Genomic DNA, 20,671 nt, shown 5'->3' with positions numbered 1-20,671 from the left:
ATCTCATATTAAAGCAATGTTATTGTAAAGGTAAGTAAATAACAAAAATAAGTGCAAGCAAAAGAAAGCAGGTGAAAAACATTGTGTGCGATAGTTAAAGGATGATCACGCGTTTAACATTAGGCCCAGTAATATATATATATATATATATATATATATATATATATATATATATATATATATATATATATATATATATATATATATATATATATATAGTGCAGATGCAAAAAACCCTTGGTTCCATCTGTAATTTTCTTCTACAATGAGTATTTTTCTAAGGCTCCTTTGTTTATCTTCAGTTATTTCATGTTGAAAGTGATGAAAATAACTAATTATTTACCATAAAAGTTAAATTTCTGAACAAAGACATAAAAGCTTTACAAAAAATGGTAATATTAGAAAAAAAAATCAGATGACACTTAGAGGTTTTTTGCATCTGAACTCTTAATATATATTATTTCCAAATATAATGAAGCATTTTATCAAATAAGTGCGTGCGTGCGTGCGTGCGTGTGTGCGTGTGTGTGTTAAATACTGTATACATTATGAATATACACAATACACACGCATTATGTTCATACATACTCGTTTTGGATGTGATTGTGATTAAAATGTATCATGTACATATTTATTATGTAAAATGTGATATAAAATATATAGAGTTCTGTAAATGTGAACATTTTTAAAACTATCAGCTGAAGAAATTCTGGTTTCTTAAAGGACAGAGATAACAAAGTCGAGTCTTTGTGTGTGTGTGGCTTATGTGTTTTAAACAGACACAAATTTGTAAATTGACTTTTTTTTTTTCCAGCTATAACGTTAGTTAGTTAGTTGTGTGTGTGTGTGTGTGTGTGTGTGTGTGTGTGTGTGTGTGTGTGTGTGTGTGTGTGTGTGTGTGTGTGTGTGTGTGCGTGCGTGCGTGCGTGCGTGCGTTTACTGCTACAGTCATTCAAACTCATCTGAAGATTTGTTGCTGTTTCTTCTGTTTTGAATTAGAAATAAATTGTGTAAATGAAACAACGCTGCTGACAGAAACAGTGATTCTTAGTCCAGAAGGGTGTGTGTTTGTGCATTTTATCTCCAGTGTATGTTTGATAAAGTGTGATGAGTTCAGCTGGAGCTGTAGATCTGCTGCTGGACAGCTGATAACACGCTCCGCTTCGCTCCACATACTTACAGGGAATAAATGATCATGAAAATCCGACCTTTTTTTTTTTTTTTTGGTCATGTGATGTGGTATAATCGGGTCTCCTGTTCATCTGCCAATCCAGAAAACGTGAAACAGGAAACCCAGTCATCAGGTCTGCATGATATTGAAAAAAACACTCTAACATTGTAATATTACAATACAAATATAATTTAACTTTAAAAATGTCTTATGCCTTGTGCATTATATAGTGTATGGGAAGTGGTTTCAGACCCAGCTAAAATCATGGTTGGTGTTTCTCTGGTTAATTCATACAGTACACTGAGAACGGAGAGTAAAGTCAAAGACTATAGAATTCACAAGACACGTCACATAGTTTTAAATGGAGAAAAGTGTAATGGTCAATATTGCAAATGAAGCTCCGCTTACAAGTACAGGACCCAATCATCAATCGATATAGGCTGACGATTCTCCGGGAGAGAAGCTCAGACCAGACGTGTGTTTTTATGACAGTTCATGTGGTCAACACACACACTGGAGTCTCAGCGAATACTTGCTTTACAGACATCAGAAATATATCCACATGAAGGTTTAAAGGTCAGAGTATCTTGTGGTCATTGGATTTTCATTTTAGAGAATGGATTTTGAAAAACGAGCATTTTTTTATTTACAAATTTAAAGATTAAAATCGAAATACAATGCATTTTTTTATTTATTTTTTTGTTCACAGCTCATTTTTTTTCTTTTTCATGGTGAAAAATGAAAAAGCAAAATTAAAAAATTATTTCGAATAACAAAAACTAAAATGACCAGAAAACAAAAAGTAATAAAGACTTGTTTTTTTTTAAATTCCGAAACTAGATAGGCCACCTCATTCACAGTGTTGTAATGCTAACCTGATAAACTACTATAGGTTATTATATTTTTCCACTTAATGTTATGAAAGGGCTTTTTCTTGTGATAACGGGATTTTGTTAAGACCTATTTTTCTCAGTAAGATGATATATTTCTTGTATGATGGCCGTTTATGGACTATATATTTATTTTTTTGTTAGCATGTTTTAAACCAAACATCTTTATTTTGACATTACATGCAATTACATTAGGTTACTTTACTAAACACTTTTCTGAAAAGAGAGCTTTAATATTGTTAAAACCATAATACTTCAACTTCCCAAAGTTCTACCACGAATCATTTTAATTGAGGGTGAAATTAATACAGTTGTTCGTTACGCACATTTTAATAAGTCAGTGATTTAAAATAAAAATTAACAATTCATTTTATCTGAAAGGAGGCATGCTGCACAAACATCCTGATAAACATCCCATGTCTTTTAAAAACAGACCGTCACTGAGCTTGCAGATGAGTTGTATGTGTACATCATCACCCCGCTACAGTGGGTCTATCCATAATTTCATATAGCCATGTGCAAATATAGCAGCAGATTTTTAATAAAGAAATTGAAATAATTGAAAAATAGCCCACTGCTAATAAATATATATATATATATATATATATATATATATATATATATATATATATATATATATATATATATATATATATATATATATATATATATAAACTAAAACACTGTGAGATGAGCAATGATTCCAAACGAATGTCCAATGTTACCAGGCCTGGATTAAGAATTCAGAAACCCCTGGGCACAATGTTTTAAATTAAAAAATAACAAATGTTTATTCGTTTTTGTTTTCTCTGGATTTTATTTTTTGTTATTTCAAATAAAAAATTCAAGTCAAATTTTTGAATTTTGCTTCTCCGTTTTTCACCATGAAAAGAAAAAAGAGACGTTTTTTTTATTCTCGTTTCAAAATTCAAAAACTGAAAATCAAAAAACGCAGAGTTTCAGTTTTCTTTTTTTAATTTTAACACGAAATAAAAAAAACAGCTCATTTTCCGTTTTTCAATATCCATTTCTAAAATGAACATCCAATGACCAAAAGATACCCTGACCTTGAAATCTCTACTTCTAAATGAAGCAGCTACACTTGAAAACAAAAATATTAGTTTTTGTAATATGAAATGAACGTGTGTCTTGTCAAATGCACATCACATGACAGCAGCAACTACTCAAATGCCTACTAACTCGTAAACATAAGCCTCTTTCACAGATACAGACCTTTCCGGAAAATTACCGGCAATTTTCCGGAAAGGATGTATGTGTGAAAAGGCCCTTTTTGAAAATACCGGTAAATTAGTTCTGGCAATTTTCCGGAAAGAGAAGTTGTAACATTACCGGTAATTTGCCGGAATGCTGCGCTGTGAATGCAGAAAGAAGATTGCCGGAAAGAGTGCGTGCACGTCTACTTCAGCCAATCAGAACAGTCAGACACATTCACGTCCGCGCGGTTTATGAAAATAAAAGCCTTTGAATATATTTCCAGACACCTTTAGCTGCTAGATGTTAGTCAGATAACATTTATATGTTTTTTTTTAATGCCAACGGTGTTAATAATTATCGATAATATGCTTATGATAAGCCGTTGTTTGTTTACCTTCAAGCTCTGCGTCGTGTTTGCCCATGAAGCAGCTGGTGAGCCAACACACACACACACACACACACACACACACACACACACACACACACACACACACACACACACACACACACACACACACACATCATGAACATCTCGACATGCGAAAGTGTGTCTTATATGTTTTCATCGAAGTTGTTCACAACACTGATCCATCCAGAGTTTGTACTGTTGTCAAACGTTTACAAATACAAGCGTAGCTGTTAAGAGGTCATTTCTGGTTGATGATGTCAGAATTTACCGGTATTTTGGAATGAATGTGTGAATGCTCTTTTTTTTTAATCTACCGGTAAAGTCGTTCACTGTGTATCACTGTGTGAAAGGGGCTAATGAGTCACTTGCATTTCTGGAGGAGATTCACCATCAAGACCAAGTTGTGAATTACTTCAGAAGATCAGCGCGATCTGACGGTCATTATCCAGTGGATGATAATGTGTAGAACGGCCATAAGTAAGGTCGGTGTCGTGATCTCGTTCTTTTTGAGTGCGCATGTGCATTAGCTCAGCAACCTGAAAACATGGCGATTTTGTTTGATTGAGGAGTTTAGAAATTAAACTCATGATGCAGTTGCTGTTTAGTTTGATTAGTGATTCCAAATATGTCATGCAAACGTAAGCTTGGCGAACAGTTTAGGAGAATTTGATGTTTCCCCGTTCAGACAGAATGGCTGAGCATACTGCCCGAGAGGTGTTTCAAAGATGGCCACCAAGTGAATCGACTTCCCTTAAAAGGGCTTTGGTAAATCTCAGTTGTGCACTGTGAAATGTGGATGTGTTGCTGTTGTTTGTGTCAACAAGTGGCTGAACGTGTCAGAGATTTACATATGGCAAGATTCAATTCGCCTGTCAGTTCATGCAAATCCCTGTTGTAAATCTTATGTGAAATATGTTCAGACATTTACACTCAAGTCTGTAGGGATCTGAACTGACAGTCTGTATTTCATATATATGTCTATATTTCGAGAGTATATGAGCTTTACTGTAACCTCTGTGTCCTCCAGCAAAGAACTTCACACACTTTGAAGAAACAGTGTTTATTCCCATATGACAAAGCTCTGATATTTCATGAAGCATTGCTATCAAATGACTTCATTAACTCATAACCTTCTTCTATCTCTTCAGTTGAGCATTTTTTTTCTTCTTCTGCTAGTTACGCCCACTGTTTTCTTATTTAAAATTGCACTCTCTAGGAACTGCGTCACAATACAGAGCAAAAAAAAAAAGGTTACAGCTGCCGGTTCTTGTGGACTTTAAAGTATAACCATAAGCTAGTGTGCCCCAAAACAATGACAGAATCCGCGTTTCGAAGATATATTTGACATTCGAAGAGTGCATTTGACATGGACTTTTTAATTGAATCTGATCACTCTTCACTCTTCTGATTCTGAATCTTTTGTCTGGACGTTCTGACAAGAAAAAATCTTGTTTCATCGTAAGCCTCATTGAGATTTTGTACTGTACACGTTCACCTCAGACAGAATCTCTGTCGATATGAAGAGGATGGACATATTCTTTTTTTGTGTTTGTGTTGTCGTATCATGAACGGGCAGCGATGGAGAGTGTGTAAATGCTGAATCTAATGAAATATGAGTTTGGTTGTTCAATTATTCATAATGATCTGTCTGTTCAGCTCAGTGGAGGAGTAGCATGCGTCTGTTACTGCTGTCTCTCTGTTTTTGCTTTATATATTAGTTTTCATTAATGCACATGGTTCTGGATTGCTTGATTCTGACTGGTCAATCACGACACTCCAAGGTATGTTATTCGTAGATAACAACCTCTGAAACAAATAACTCTGGCTTGTCCGGGTACTACCAATTATTTTGATTTGTTAGGGAGTATGTTTTTAAAAATATTAGTTTTTGGTGCCATCTTGTGACTGAATTATATACGTCGGTTAGTGTATACTCTATTCAGCCTTTTTTCTTCTCTCTGCAAGATTTAGGTGTCTTATTTAAGTAAATAAATACAGCTCAAATCAATTTTTCATGTTTAATTGTTTGCTTTTGTAGCAGGTAGCTTTGTAATAAGCGATTATAATTCTGTGAGAACTACTGCCTAGATGCACATTTTCCTTTATTTTGTCTTTTTTAACAGCCTGCTGGTGTTTTAGAAGTTGCATATTTAATACAAGCGCATTTTCTTACTATTTATATGAATGTTTGTAAAAATATCTCATTGGTAAGAATTTCCAGTTTGTTCGTTCGTTCATTTATTCATTCTTCTTCGGCTCAGTCCCTTTATTCGTCTGGGGTCGCCACAACGAATTTCGAATTTCAAGTTATTTATCATACATCAAAATGTAAAAGGTTTTATTTATTTTTTATTTATTTTTGCGTTGTTTCTTATGCATGATGTAATGTTTTTATGTATATTGATTTTGCCATGCCATGACATGAACATGATGTATCAACGAAAGAAATTGGAAAAAAAAAAGAGAAGTTTTTTCTGTACAATTATAATAACTTTGTTTAAAGCTGAAATTCAATGATATTTTTATATATATATATATATATATATATATATATATATATATATATATATATATGTATATATATATATATATATAAATAAATAATGACAATAATTGTAATTATTTTAACTTTAGTTTTAATTGTTAGAATACGTAACATTAGTTTAACACTGTTAGTGTTACAGTCTAAAGGGACTCGCACATCAGAAGCACCACTCGGCAATGCACTACATCGTGCCATACAGTGCTATGCATTTCAGAATTCTAAACACAGGTTTCTATCAGGATACCCACACTAGCGCCCAGCCATGACTCGGGACACTGTTCATATTTCTGCCGTGCCACAGAGCGCCATCTAAATAGTTTTATTTTAAATAACATTCGAATTTGCACGTCTGGTGGGCGATACTTCCAACTGTCATGTGCGTGCAGTGTCGCGGTGCTGAGTAGGCATGGGCGGGTTCAGTATATGATTCTGACGGTATAATAACCTTAGATAAAAATACCATGATTTCACTGTATGATGGTATTTTGTTTAACAAAATAAAAACTTTTTTTCCCCCTTTGAACACAATGTATTTTCTTTTGAGAAACATTTTAAATGTTTTGGAGCAGTAAACATGTAAGGCTAAATAATTCACATAAATCATTGACTTCTGCTCTTGTTTTAAAAACACAGATTTTCTTACAATTTAAGACGGCATATTTAAAAAAAAAACAAACAAATATAAGAATCTGTTGAGGTGAATTATTTCTACATAATGTTCATATTTTTGTTACATTTTTTGTTGTTTTAGTTTAGTATAAACAAGTTTAAAATAGCTTGTACACTTTTGAAATCAAGACATAATATATAAATATCTGACTATTTAAGTGCTATTTGAGATGTTTAAATGAGTCATGTGACCGTAGTACTCAAAAGAGACTCTAGACACACCTGATCACTGTTACCCTGATGAAGGCAGACTTCTGCCGAAACGCGTAGGTTTTTAGAGATTTAGCCATGTGAATAAAGGCTTTTTAATTTTTTCACTTTACTCGAGTGCCTTGGACTGATTCTTGTTGCAGATTTGATGAATCCCTTACCCAAAGAGCACCGACCATACATTCGAACTTACCCCAGAGCGCTTTTTGTTTGTTTGTTTTTTTTCTGGAATCTGACTATTTCTTTTCAGTCTTAAGGTTTTTAAGCTGTTGTAAAAGTCTTTCAGAAATGCATCAGTGGAGTATCAGATATGAAAACAGCATTAATCTGCAGTGAGTTCAGTCATTCTGACAGATGGAGATCTGCTCTGTTGTGTCTGATGCTGTAAAAACATCCTCACAGTAAGACGAACACAAATCACTTCTTAATGTGTTTGTAATTCATGCCTTTTGGACTGTTTTTCCAGTAAAAAAAATAAATAAATTCTCAATCCTCTGCACAGAATAAACGAGCTTGAAACGATATAAGATAATAAACTTGTTTGTCGGTCTGTCTGTCTGTCTGTTTATTCATATAATTTTGAAGTCAAATTATTTTAGTTTTTAGAAACCTAAATTTCCCAGTGTTTCATGCATTTGTTTAGGAGTTACCTTAAAAATTGTACAAAATGATCAGTGTTTCAAAGAACTATCAGAAAAACTGCACGATGCAGGGAGGTCAGAGAGGAGAATGGTGTTCAGAGAGCTGTTGGACAAGCTGAACCTCTGCCTGTGGTTTCTGTGATGCAGTAATGATGCAGAGTTTGAGTGGATGCTTTGAACAAGCAGACTTACCCCTGACACACTAGAGAGAGACACTTTGAAAAGAGGAAGATGTAGATCCGCAGGCTCCCCGGGGACTCCTGGAGAACAGGCTTCATCCTTCACCCCAGTCAGATTCCCGCTCCTCTCCCGTCTCTATGGAAACCCCTCGTTATTTCATTTTCTGGAAGACGCGGCGGCCGCAGTGGATGGATGTGCGAAGGATGTTTCTGATGTGGACTGATCGGCCTCTCGTCCTGATTAGCGGCACGTTAAACCTTGCGCAGATGTTTCCGAGAGGCTTTCGCTCTAGAAGCTCCGGCTGTATGTGCGTCGGTGGTGCTCTGTGTTAGAAACGTCACTTTGAAACTAAGCCCTGTCCACATCAACATTGGTATTTTCAAAACATTATTTTTTTGATGATGTTTAGCTGGGTTTGTACAAGAAAATGCAGTATCGAGGGACTGAAACTTTCTGAAAACTTCAGATGGGGTCATTCATGTTATACCAGCTGGTATTCAGGAGTCAACATTTAAAGCGGATCAAAACCTTTCATCAAAGTTGACCTAAAGTCAAAACGATACTCGTTCTTGTATAAGACTAAACAGCTTTGTTCTGTGAAAAAAAACTATCCTGGAGCTTAAGTTTTACAGTTTTGTGACATGTAATAAATGAGTAAACAATTTCTTATTCACCACTTAATCTGATGATTAAAATATATTTGTTCATTTCACTATCCGAGCATTTGTATCCGTGTATTTGAGTTGTACTTTCAGTTGTTTGTCAGATAAATGCATTTTAGTCTTATTTATTTTTGCTGAATCTGGATGTGTTGGTGGAGGATTTGTATGCAAACGCCGTGCACAAATCCTTAAGTGAGCGCATTTGTAGATTCCTAAATGTTGCTCGGTAATCTCAGCCCAGCGTAGAGGTCATGGACGCTTGCTCCTCAACTTCAGCCACAGAGCAAACTCTTCCTGTGGCTCTGGGAGTCACTGCGGTGAACTGAGGTAAAGCTGTTCTGCGGAGTACCGGCAGATTAAAACAGCGAGTGCAGAAGTCTGCGTGTCTTCTTTCTGCTTTAGCTGAAGTTTGAGTGATCGGCACTGTGGCTTTGTGCTTCCTCAAACTCTTCCAAAGCTTTCATCAATGTGTCTGAAACGATGGCTTTATCAGACGCCGCTACTGTTTTGAGCAAGAATGAGGAGGAATGACAAGTTGAACGTGTGTTTTTATGCACGTATATGAGCGTTTGTGGTGCATTAAGGCTTTTTTTAGTTTTGGGTGAACTATCACTTTAAGTGTGTCAATGTATTAAAATACATTTCATTATATATATATATATATATATATATATATATATATATATATATATATATATATATATATATATATATATATATATATAATTTATTTATATATAATTTATTTATTTATTTATTTATTTTTTGCTATACTCATGGCTCAGTATGCTTTTTTAAAAAAAAATACACACTGAATTTTGTTCCCACGGTTGTACTAATAAAAATGCAATCCTACTTGTCCTAACCCTGAGCCTAAATGCTTTTAGGAAAAATAAAATTTTAATGATAATTTCTGCTTGCACATGTTACACACATCAATTAATCTGGGTATTACAACTAGTTAAAAACAGTGATGGAAAGAGTACTGAAAAATCATACTTAAGTAAAAGTAGCATTACTTGCCTAATAATGTAGTGCGAGTAAAGGTATCTGTTGCAAATGTTAGTCAAAGTATGAGTAAAAAGTAGCCCTTTCAAAAGTACTCAAGACTAGTGAGCATTACTCTGTGAAAAGCTGATGAGTTAACATGTAAACTGTGCATGTGTGTAAACGTAACATTCTGTAGTGCATCTAGTTATTGCCCAGCAGGCGCACAACGTCATAAGATGTTACTATTAGGTTAGATTTAGGTTGTGATGTCAGGTGACCAAAATTCAAGGTCTAGCCAGCGTCTAAGGACAACGTTATTTTGGTGTCCAATAATGACGTCAAGTGACGTTGATATTTGATTGATTTTAGGTTGTTAGAAAGTGTCCAAAATCCAACGTCGAGCCAACATCTTAAACCAACATCCTAACGATGTCAATACTGATATTTATTTTTTTTATAATAATTTTTTTTTTGGCGGGGTTTCACCTTTATTATGACAGGACAGTGGAGATTTCAGATAGGAAAGCATTGGGAGCAGAGAAAGGGGGAAGGATTGGCAAAGGACCTCGAGCTGGGAATCGAACTCGGGTCGCCGTGAGCATGTCAGTGCTATATATCAGCGCACAACACCACTAGGCCAGGAGTGCTCCACCCTGTTCCTGGAGATCTTCCTTCCTACACAGTTCAGCTCCAACCCTGAGCAAACGCACCTGAACTAATTAATTAGGACCTGAACAGCACTTGATAATTACAAACAGGTGTGTTTGATAAGGGTTGCAACTGAAATCTGCAGGAAGGTAGATCTCCAGGAACAGGGTTGAGCACCCCTACACTAGGCTATTGGCGCTGACAATACTGACATTTATTCATCAGGTATGGCAATCAACATCTGATAGACGTCATAGTGGTAATGTCCACACAACATCAAGCTGTATCATTATTAGACGTTGCTATTTGGTTGTTTTTTTGGTTGGACAATGGACATTGGTCTCTGCCTAACATTGAGTTCTTATGTCAACACGATTTTCATTTCCAAACAAGCGGCAACATCCACAGGACATTGGGGTATAACGTCAATCTATCGTCATGTTGACGTCTTGTGCCTGCTGGGTGTTTAATGCAGGGGTGGGCAAACTCAGTCCTGGAGGGCCGGTGTCCTGCACAGTTTAGCTCCAACTCTAATCAAACACACCTGCTTAAAGATTTCTGGTGTTCTTGAAGACACTGATTAGCTTGTTCAGGTGTGTTTGATTAGTGCTGGAGCTAAACCGTGCAGGACACCAGCCATCTAGGACCAAGTTAGCCCACCCCTGGTTTAACGCCATTTCGGTCATCATACAGTAAACATCTGTCATCTTCTCATCAGTGACATGCATCTAAACAGTCTCTGGGTCATGCGTGTAAAGATTTTGGACATCTTCTTGGACACTTTTAATACTTCCAAATGGTTTGCTGCAAATATAAATCGTCCATGTCTTGAGGTAGTTCATTATGTGGACAGAATTTACAGGACTGATTTTTTTCTGATCCCCAGAGACAAGAAAAAATAAAGTAGTGACTGCAGATTGAAGGAAAGTAATGGAGTAAAAGTACCAATACTGCACTAAAAATGTACTCAAGGGAAATTAAAGTACACATTTTGAAAACTACTTGGTAAATAATATATTAGTTTGAGTATTTATTAGGGATGTAACGGTATCAGAATTTCACGGTACGGTAATACCTCGGTATGAATGTCACGGTACGGTATTTATTGAATCATTTACAGGAAAAAACTAAACTTATGAAAATACTCCAAAAAAGAGCCAAAAGTGTCAATGACATACAAATTAGCCATCTATCTGTAAGCTTTGAAACAGGAACTTCAATTTTAATAACAAAAAAATATTAAACCATGTAAAAAAAAATAAAGTTTCAATTTAGTATTGTTGAAAACTCACCACATTCAACATTTAATCACTCACTCACTTAGATAGAGATGGATTTTAAAGGAAAATTATCATATAAATATAATCTGGTAAAAGCTGGTATCTCTGGGTATTTACAATGTCCCCTGCAACAGAAAAAACCCTCTCATTTGGGACTGAGGTTTCTGGGACAAGAGAGATATGACTTGGCCCAGGTTGACAGCAGTGGGTAACGTTGTGCATTGTCTTTCCCCCACTTGAGAGGACAAACCATGAGTAAGATAGAGGTCTCATGTCTGCATCAATCTGAACAGTGTGCTGACAACACCGCTATTCAGTACGCGCGCGACAACACAGCTGATAAGAACTCACGCGACAACACAGCTGATAAGAACTCGCGCGACAACACCGCTATTCAGTACGCGCGGCGACAACACCCGCTTTAGAGTTTTCCAGCTCTTTTTCATCCCCGCTTCTAGCAGCACACTCCATTTCCGCATTACTGGATCTGTAGCGACAACAGACCGCAAGGGATGATGGTCAAGCATGGGCTGATGGGAATTGTAGTTTTCGCTACCTCCCGTTCGCTTCAGTCGCCTGAGCAAATTTTCTCAGAAGACCTATAGTTTTACCGAGTCATGCGACTTCGGTAATATCGAAAAAAATTTATATTGCGGTATGACGGTATTTACAATACCGTTACATCCCTACTATTTATAGTTAGTTACTTTACACCACTGCTTTTAAAGTGTTAAAATGAGCATGCCATTTGAAAAATCCCATTTAAAACTGTCTTTGAAATGGCAAATGACATTTTTCATTTTGCACCAAATCTTGCTTGCACGTCATGGAAAATACTGATTTAAATACAGAAATGCTGTTCAGCATGTGTCATGTCATGAATTGACCTATTCTTGCTGTTTACACATCATTTTCAGACAAAAATAGGAAACGTTTTATAAATGGTTACTGTTTGCTTGAACTGCCTGATGAAAGTCTTGTCAATCTCAGTTGTAAGAGCAACAAATAATAACTTGACTTCTAGTTGATCATTTGGAAAAGTGGTAGAAGGTCGATTTTTCAGATGAATCATCTGTTGAGCATCCCAATCATCACAAATACTGCAGAAGACCATACTGGAATCTGCATGGACCCAAGATTCTCACAGAAATCAGTCAAGTTTGGTGAAGGAAAAAAAATCATGGTTTGGGGTTACATTCAGTATGGGGGTGTGCAAGACATCTGCAGAGTGGATGGCAACATCAACAGCCTGAGGTATCAAGACATTTGTGCTGCCCATTACATTACAAACCACAGGAGAGGACAAATTCTTCAGCAGGATAGCACGCCTGCTCATTCTTCAGCCTCCATAACAAAGCTCCTGAAAGCAAAGAAGGTCAAGGTGCTCCAGGATTGGCCCAGTCACCAGTCATAAACATGTCTGGGGTAGGATGGAGGAGGCGTTGAAGATGAATCCAAAGAGTCTTAATTAACTCTAGGAGTCCTGCAAGAAGGCTTTCTTTGCCATTCCAGATGACTTTATTAAGAAGTGATTTGAGTGATTGCAGAGATGTATAGATGCAGTCCTCAGAGCTCATGGGAGTCATGCACAGTGTTAATTCTTTTTCCAGACTTTATACAAGTCAAGTTATTTGTTTTTCCTAAAACTTGGATAGTCAACAAGAATTTTGTCAGGTAGCGTACACAACAATTTTTGGGGACTGTAAATGCATTAATTTGAAAACTGGTTTCAAACTAGACATTTTTGAAAATTTCACCCTTGGCATGAATGAATAAATTAATTAGTTTAATATATTCATTTACACTTGTAAGCTGCTCAATTCCATTAACTGCTCTTTCAAAGGCTGCATTTTATTTGAAAGTTTAAGAAACATGCTATGTAAACATACTTCATCTTAAAAAAAACATACTGAAGTCAGATATTCTGCATTGGGAATGTGCGTTCTCTATAACCAGCCCACTGCCAGTTCAGCCGATTAGATTTCAGCACCCTGGGTTAAAGATCTGCGCGGGACTAAGTTTTGAATCCCACTCCCCCCCGCACCCGCCAGGTTTTAGTTCGAAACCGACCGCTCCCGCTTATGTTTAGCATTTGTTAACCCGCTGCCCGTCCCGCACCGTTTTCTACCCGCCATGCCCGTTCCCTCTAATCCATGCTGTCTCATTCACACACATACATGCGCGTGCTCGCTCAAATTTTGGGGTTTTTTCGGTTAGGTAACTGTCGTATTTTTGGACATGCGTGTATTTGACATACATACGCGTGCTTGCTCAGGAGTCGGGAGCGATATTGTTAGACGGTCCGCTCTTGACTCCTGAGCGAGCACGCGGATGTATGTCAAATACACGTATGTCCAAAAATACGACAGTTACCGAATCGAAAAAAAGTCAAAAATTTGAATTTGGACTGCTATACCCAATTCGACCACTATCAATACTACATACATCTTTCTGCACATTCACATGATTATAAACAAGCCAAATTAAAACTGTCTGCATACATACTATGGTATTTTTATGCTTTAGAATAGTCAAAAACATACATGCAATAAGCCTTTTTGTTTTCATATTCATGATTTCTGCTAGATTTTTTAAAATATATTTTTCCAGTGTGGTTTGCTGACCATATTATTTGCTCTTTTGTTATTGTTTTTTTTTTCTTTTTTTTTCTGTGGCTCTTCAGCCGCTGCTGGATTTCTAGTGATGCTGGATGCATGTCCGGAGCTCAGTGTGTATCCAATACGGCAGTGGATCAGATCTGTGTGTGTGTTTTCCCACAGAAATGCTCTCGGGATGACAGATAGTCATGCTGCTCCTCAGGGATTTCACATGTAAACACTGAACGCCAGAGCCGTTCACAACTTCCCCTCCGTTTATTTGGCTCCTGTGATTTTCCCTGTGCCAGACTGCTAATGACTTACGCTGGGGAGGTGTGTGTGTGTATGTGTGTGTGTGTGTGAAGCAGGTGTTTGGCTTTTCAATCTGCTCAGTATGACGGAGTCTCTCCAGAGGCTGATACAACAATATCAGAACTACAGCAATGAATAGACAACATTTAAATGTGCACACAAACACACACACACACACACACACTTCCTGTTCAAAAGTTTTTGAAAGAAGTGGATTCTGCTCATTAAAGCTACTTAAATTGACTCAAAATACTTTAAAATCTGCTATATGAAAGACACAAAGTGTAAAAAGTCAACATAAGGACAGCTTCTTATATATGATTATTTTTCTTGACAGCATGTGCAATTTTAGAAAGAAATGTTCTACTGTGGTTGTGTTAAGTAACATGCAGTAATGTAACATGTAAAATGCAGAAACTGAAGTATTTAAATTATACACTTGAAACATGAATTATACATTTCATATTTGAATATTAATTTAAAGTGTTCAATTTTACATCTAGAGTTGCTTTATGAATCGGTTTGCTTTAAACTTGGCTTCTATTAGACTGAAAGTTCTTAATTTTTAATGATAATACTGTGTGTGTGTGTGTGTGTGTGTGTGTGTGTGTGTGTGTGTGTGTGTGTGTGTGTGTGTGTGTCTGCAAAATTTAGAAGCACACATTTAATTAAACTAAATATGTGCAAAGACATACTGTGTATATATACATGAGCTATAGGTAGACTCACACGGAATCTGCGTGCGCAGATTTCCGCATAATTTAAGCCCATCATTGATAGTTTATTTACATATGTAAATGTGTGTAAATGTATATTTATTCAGTTTTTCAATTAATTACAGTAATATTATTGACTAATATGAAAATGTTCATATGATTTATTTACAATACAGTTTGTAAAGTCATATTTTATATTTATATATTTTTTATATATCTAGTCTTTTAGTAGAGATGTTATATGAGAGACTTGCTTTGTTTACTAAATAAATCGGATCTAATTGGATTTGCATTGCAAACATTAAACAAAAGCTAATATTTTTTATGTAATATATTAAAGGTTTAGTTATGATTCTGCCAAAATCATTCCGCATAAATCCGCAGATTTTTTACAAAACTATCAGCAGAAATAGCAAAAAAATGTTCGCAGATTTAGTTATAGGACTCTAGTTATAGGAGTGGACAGTACAACACAATTTCACAGCAATTCGTAACTTTGATTTAGTGGCTAATTCGTCTAATTGATCTAATTTGTACAATTTAGTATGATTTGCTCATCCCCCAATGACGGTTGGGTTTAGGGGTAGGGTTAGGTGCCACGCCTCCTTTTTAAAATCGTACAATTTCGTACGACTGAACTCGTACGAATTAGCCACTAAACTGGCAAAACGTAAAATACTTACGTTTTCCCATGAGATCAGGCTGGACAGTATTGAGTTTGTAGTAGTGCTGCACAATAATTACATTTATTATATATCGAAAATATATTTATATAACGAAAATGTATTGCTATTGCGATAATAGTATATGCAATATTTAAAGCACAGAGCAGTGCAATATTTATTGATTTATTTAGTTTTTAGTATCGAAGTACCGAAAAGGGTGTCAAATATTGATAGTTTTCAAGGTATCGTATCGAAGTTAGAAATTTCAGAATCGTGACGAACACTAAAACGTTTCAATGTTTGCAGGTGTCAATGTTTGCAGCTTTTTAGATCACAAAAGTTTTTTAAATCCAAAAAATATCCATTTATACCTTTTTATTTTAGTATGATAGTTTATTTATTTCTCAAGAGAAATGTTAATGTTATGATTATTGGTGATCCAAAAATTGTGGTCTTATGAACTACTAATCCGCTGTCACATGGTCTACATTTACTGTCATGCACCACACACACACACACCAGTTCATGTTAGTCCGTCATCACACACAAACACACACACACACACACACACACACACACACACACACACACAGACACAGACAGCTGTGGTTCATCTCCATTGATGACTAGAACTATGTCAGTTTGTTTTCCCTCTCGTTGTCGGTTGTATTTTCGTTACTCCCATGGTGGCCGTGTGTTCCCTAGTTTGTTTTGTTTTTGTTCTGGTTTGTTTAATAAATATATTGAATGCTGTGTTTGGATTCTCACCTTGTCTTCCTTTTTCCCACTACATATCGGCTCATAACAGTTATATCGCAAGAAATATAGCTATCGCAATACTCAATAGCAATATCGCATATTTTCCAAGCATCATGAACTTCTAGTTCATAAACACATTTTTAGAGATGACAACACAATTTTTATACAATATATTGTAACATGCAGTACAGTTTGATATCAGTGAAATTTGCGATGACATTTTCATGTTTGACATTTTTTAAGATTATATTTGTTGATTGCCTGCTTATAAATTTTTATTTGTAGATATTTTGTGATCGGTGGGTCGATCTTGCCATGAAAAAGGTGAGGGAACGTTGTATTGATTTTTTTTTTATGTATATTTTTTTTTATTTTGAGGTCATTTTAGATTTATACTTCCAATAACTTGACTTCTAGTTGATCCTTTGGTACCAGAAGTGGCGTATATGAAAGTCAAAGGTCTCTAGATCACGCTTATTTGACCAAAAGGAAATATAATCATGCCTTGATTTTGAATTATTTCATTAGGACAGTGAGGTCTGACTCTGCTTATACAAAAGTCTTGTCACCTAACAGAAATAATGTCCAGTATAGAATATAAAGTCATGGTGCAGTGGAGAAAGAATGAATATTGTATCTGACTCCCATGAGCTTGGAGGACTGCATCCATACATCTCTGCAATGACTCAAATCCCTTATTAATAAAGTCATCTGGAATGGCAAAGAAAGCCTTCATGCAGGACTCCCAGAGTTCCATCAAGATTCTTTGAATTCATCTTCAATGCCTCCTCCTCCATCTACCCCAGACATGCTCAATAATGTTTATTACTGGTGACTGGGCTGGCCAATCCTTGAGCATCTTGACCTTCTTTGCTTTCAGGAGCTTTGATATGGAGCCTGAAGAATGAGAAGTAGCGCTATCCTGCTGAAGAATTTGCCCTCTCTTGTGGTTTTTAATGTAATGGGCAGCACAAATGTCTTGATACCTCAGGCTGTTGATGTTGCCATCCACTCTGCAGATTTCTCGCACGCCCCAATACTGAATGTAACCCCAAACCATGATTTGTCTTCACCAAACTTGACTGATTTCTGTGAGAATCTTGGGTCCATGCTGGTTCCAGTAGGTCTTCTGCAGTATTTGGGATTTCTGGGATGCAGTTAAAAGAAAAAAAAATACAAATATAAGTCAGGCTATATACTCATTCACACTTATAACATTCATGTTTGTGTGTGTGTGTTCTCAAATATTTAAATGTATAGTTTTTTTAATTGTTCATATTTACACTTTTTATTATGTCTTTGAATTAAATACTGATTTATTTTCAGCATGTATTGTTTATTCCTGATTAGAACAAATGTAACAGATTGCCTTCAGTATATTGATCTCTCTGTTACACACCGTTAATGTAAATATCTATATTCATCACTGAAGCACTGTGTGAATTGTGTAATGTGGTGGTAGTAGTTGTATTAGCAGTGTGTGTGTGTGTGGTCAGAGCTGCTGTCAGATGAGTGTGTATATATCTCCTCCCACTTTCCCCTCTCTTTCTCTCTCTCTCTTTCTCTCTCTCTATCTCTGCGCTGTATGTGTATCAGAGTGATGACTGGAGCTCTACTGTATGTTTTGTATTGCGGAGTGCGTGCTGGAACGTCGTCGCTCAGGATCGTGTGTGTTGTGTGAGTAAATTCACTTCTTTCTGTGTGTGTATGTGTGTGTTTACAGTTGGTGTGAAGTGTGACTTTCCATAAAGGAATCTTCTGCGTTAAATTCCTTTACTCTTTACTGTTTGTGATGCTTTTATCAATTCAGTTGTGTTATATTCTAGTCAGCTCTGTTCTGTGACATCTCATTCTATTCAGTTTGGTTTACACTGTTCAGCTCTATTAATTTCTACATTGTTTATATTTATGTAATGTTGGTCATTTGTTTAGTTCTATTCTTAAAATCATTGTTTTTGGTGTCTATTCTATTCTGCTTTGTTTACAGCTCATAATCTAAATGTCGATGTTTGTGATACTTATTCTATTCAATTAATTTCTATTTCTTATTCAAAGACTATAGAATACACAAGACATGTCACTATTCCAATCCATTGTATTCTATTCGCAAATTCATTTTTTATTTGGTGTCTATTCTTTTCTGCATTGTTTACATTTTGTTTTCTAAGGGTCACTGTTTGTGATGCAAATTCTATTCAGTTAACTTAAGTTCTCTTCAGTTCTATTATTGCATGTTTATTTCTGTTCTGTTCTATTCCATTCCATTCTATTCCAATCCACTGTGTTGTATTCTATTATTTTTGGTGTCTATTCTTTTCTGTTTTGTTTACATTTTGTATTCCAAAGGTTGCTGTTTGTGATGCTAATTCTATTCAGTTCACTTTCGTTCTCTTTAGTTTTATTCTCGCATTTCTATTCTATTCTATTCTATTATCCAGTATTGTTCTATGCATGTTTGCACTGATTTTGTCCATTAATTGTCATCTATTCAGTTTGGTTTACACTGTTCAACTCTTGATTTCTACATTGTTTATATTTGTTTTACTGGTCATTTGTTTGTGACAATCTAATTTAGTTTGCATTTGAAATGTTTCCTGGGCTGTGAATTGTGATAATTTTTAGTACTGTTTAGTTCTATTCTATTCCTAAAATCATTGTTTTGGTTTCTATTCTATTCTAAAGGTTGCTGTTTGTGATGCCAATTCTAATTGATTAATTTCAGTTTACATTGGTTTTCTTCAGTTCTATTATTGGATTGTTTGTCCTCTTCTATTTTATTCTATTCTTAAAGTCATGGTTTTTGGTGCCTATATTATATTCTGCTTAGTTTACATTTCTATTGTAAATGTCACTGTTTGTGATGCCAATTCTGTTCAGTTAACCTAAGTTCCCTTCCCTTCTATCCTTGCATAGTTTTTCTGTTCTATTCCATTGCATTGTATTCTATTCCAATCCATTCTATTCTATTCTTAAATTATATTTTGGTGTCTATTCTTTTCTGCTTTGTTTACAGTTTGTATTCTAAAGGTCACTGTTTGTGATGCTAATTCTATTCAGTTAACTTAAGTTCTCTTCAGTTCTATTCTATTTCATTTCATTCCATTTAATTCCATTCTATTCTGTTTTATTCCATTCTCTTCTCTTCTATTGTTTTTGGTGTCTATTTTTTTCTGCTTTGTTTACATTATTAATGCAAATGTCGGTGTTTGTGATGCCAATTCTATTCGGTTAGCTTTATTTCTCTTCAGCTCTATTCTTGCATGGTTTTTCTATTCCAATCCATTCTATTCCGTTCTATTCCAATCCAATCAATTCCATTCTATAGTCTATTCTTTTCCAATCCATTTTATTCAATTGTATTCTATTTTATTCTTAACTTTTTTGGTGTCTGTTCTTTTCTGCTTTGTTTACATTTTAAATCTAAAGGTCACTGTTTGTCACTGTTTAACTTTTAGGTCTCTTCCGTTTTATTCTTGCATGGGTTCTTTATTCTATTCTATTTCATTCCATTGCATTCTAATCCATTGTATTCTATTTTATTCTATTCAATTTGGAGTCTATTCTTTTCTGCTTTGTTTACATTTTGTATTCTAAAGGTCGCTGTTTGTGATGCTAATTCTATTTAGTTAACTTTAGGTCTCTTTATTTCTATTTTTGCATGGTTTTTCTATTCTTGTCCATGATATTCTTTTCTTTTTTATTCTCCAGTTTTGTTTTATGCATGTTTGCATTGTTTTATTGCTTTACTGATCATTTGCTTGTGACTATCTAATCTAGTTTGCATTTGAAAGATTTCCTGGGCTTTGAATTGTGATTACTTTTTAGTACTGTTTAGTTCTATTCTATTCTTAAATTCTTTGCTTTTGGTGTCTATTCTATTCTGCTTTGTTTACAATTCTATTCCAGACGTTGCTGTTTGTGATGCCAATTCTATTCAATTTATTTAAGTTTACTTTGGCTCACTTCTGTTCTATTCGATTCTATTTAACTCTATTCTCTTCAGTTCTATTCTTGCATGTTTTTTTGTTTTTGCAGACAGCATGTGTTTCTTCACATTCTCTGTTTGTTTGTTTGTTTTCAGTTGTTAATTCGGACATGCAATTAAAGATTCA

The 20,671-nt window shown here is 35.4% G+C and overlaps 1 protein-coding gene across 19 annotated transcripts in view; it reads left to right on the top strand.

Moving 5' to 3' along the window:
* The window catches only part of rbfox3b (RNA binding fox-1 homolog 3b), a 584,742-nt gene that overhangs the window by 199,735 nt on the left and 364,336 nt on the right, over positions 1-20,671 (top strand). For 8 of the 19 annotated variants that reach the window (XM_073944091.1, XM_073944089.1, XM_073944078.1 and 5 more), the window contains exon 1: positions 18,179-18,236. The exons of the other annotated variants lie outside the window; for them this stretch is intronic. The gene's annotated coding sequence lies outside the window, so the exon portion shown is untranslated. Of the gene's footprint in view, positions 1-18,178; positions 18,237-20,671 lie in introns of those variants that run through there. 19 annotated transcript variants of the gene reach the window in all.

This window comes from Danio rerio, chromosome 3 (genome assembly GCF_049306965.1).
Source record: "Danio rerio strain Tuebingen ecotype United States chromosome 3, GRCz12tu, whole genome shotgun sequence".
Lineage (NCBI taxonomy): Eukaryota > Metazoa > Chordata > Actinopteri > Cypriniformes > Danionidae > Danio > Danio rerio.
The sequence above is the reverse complement of the archived record's forward strand: the minus strand, read 5'-3'. Positions and strand labels throughout refer to the sequence as shown.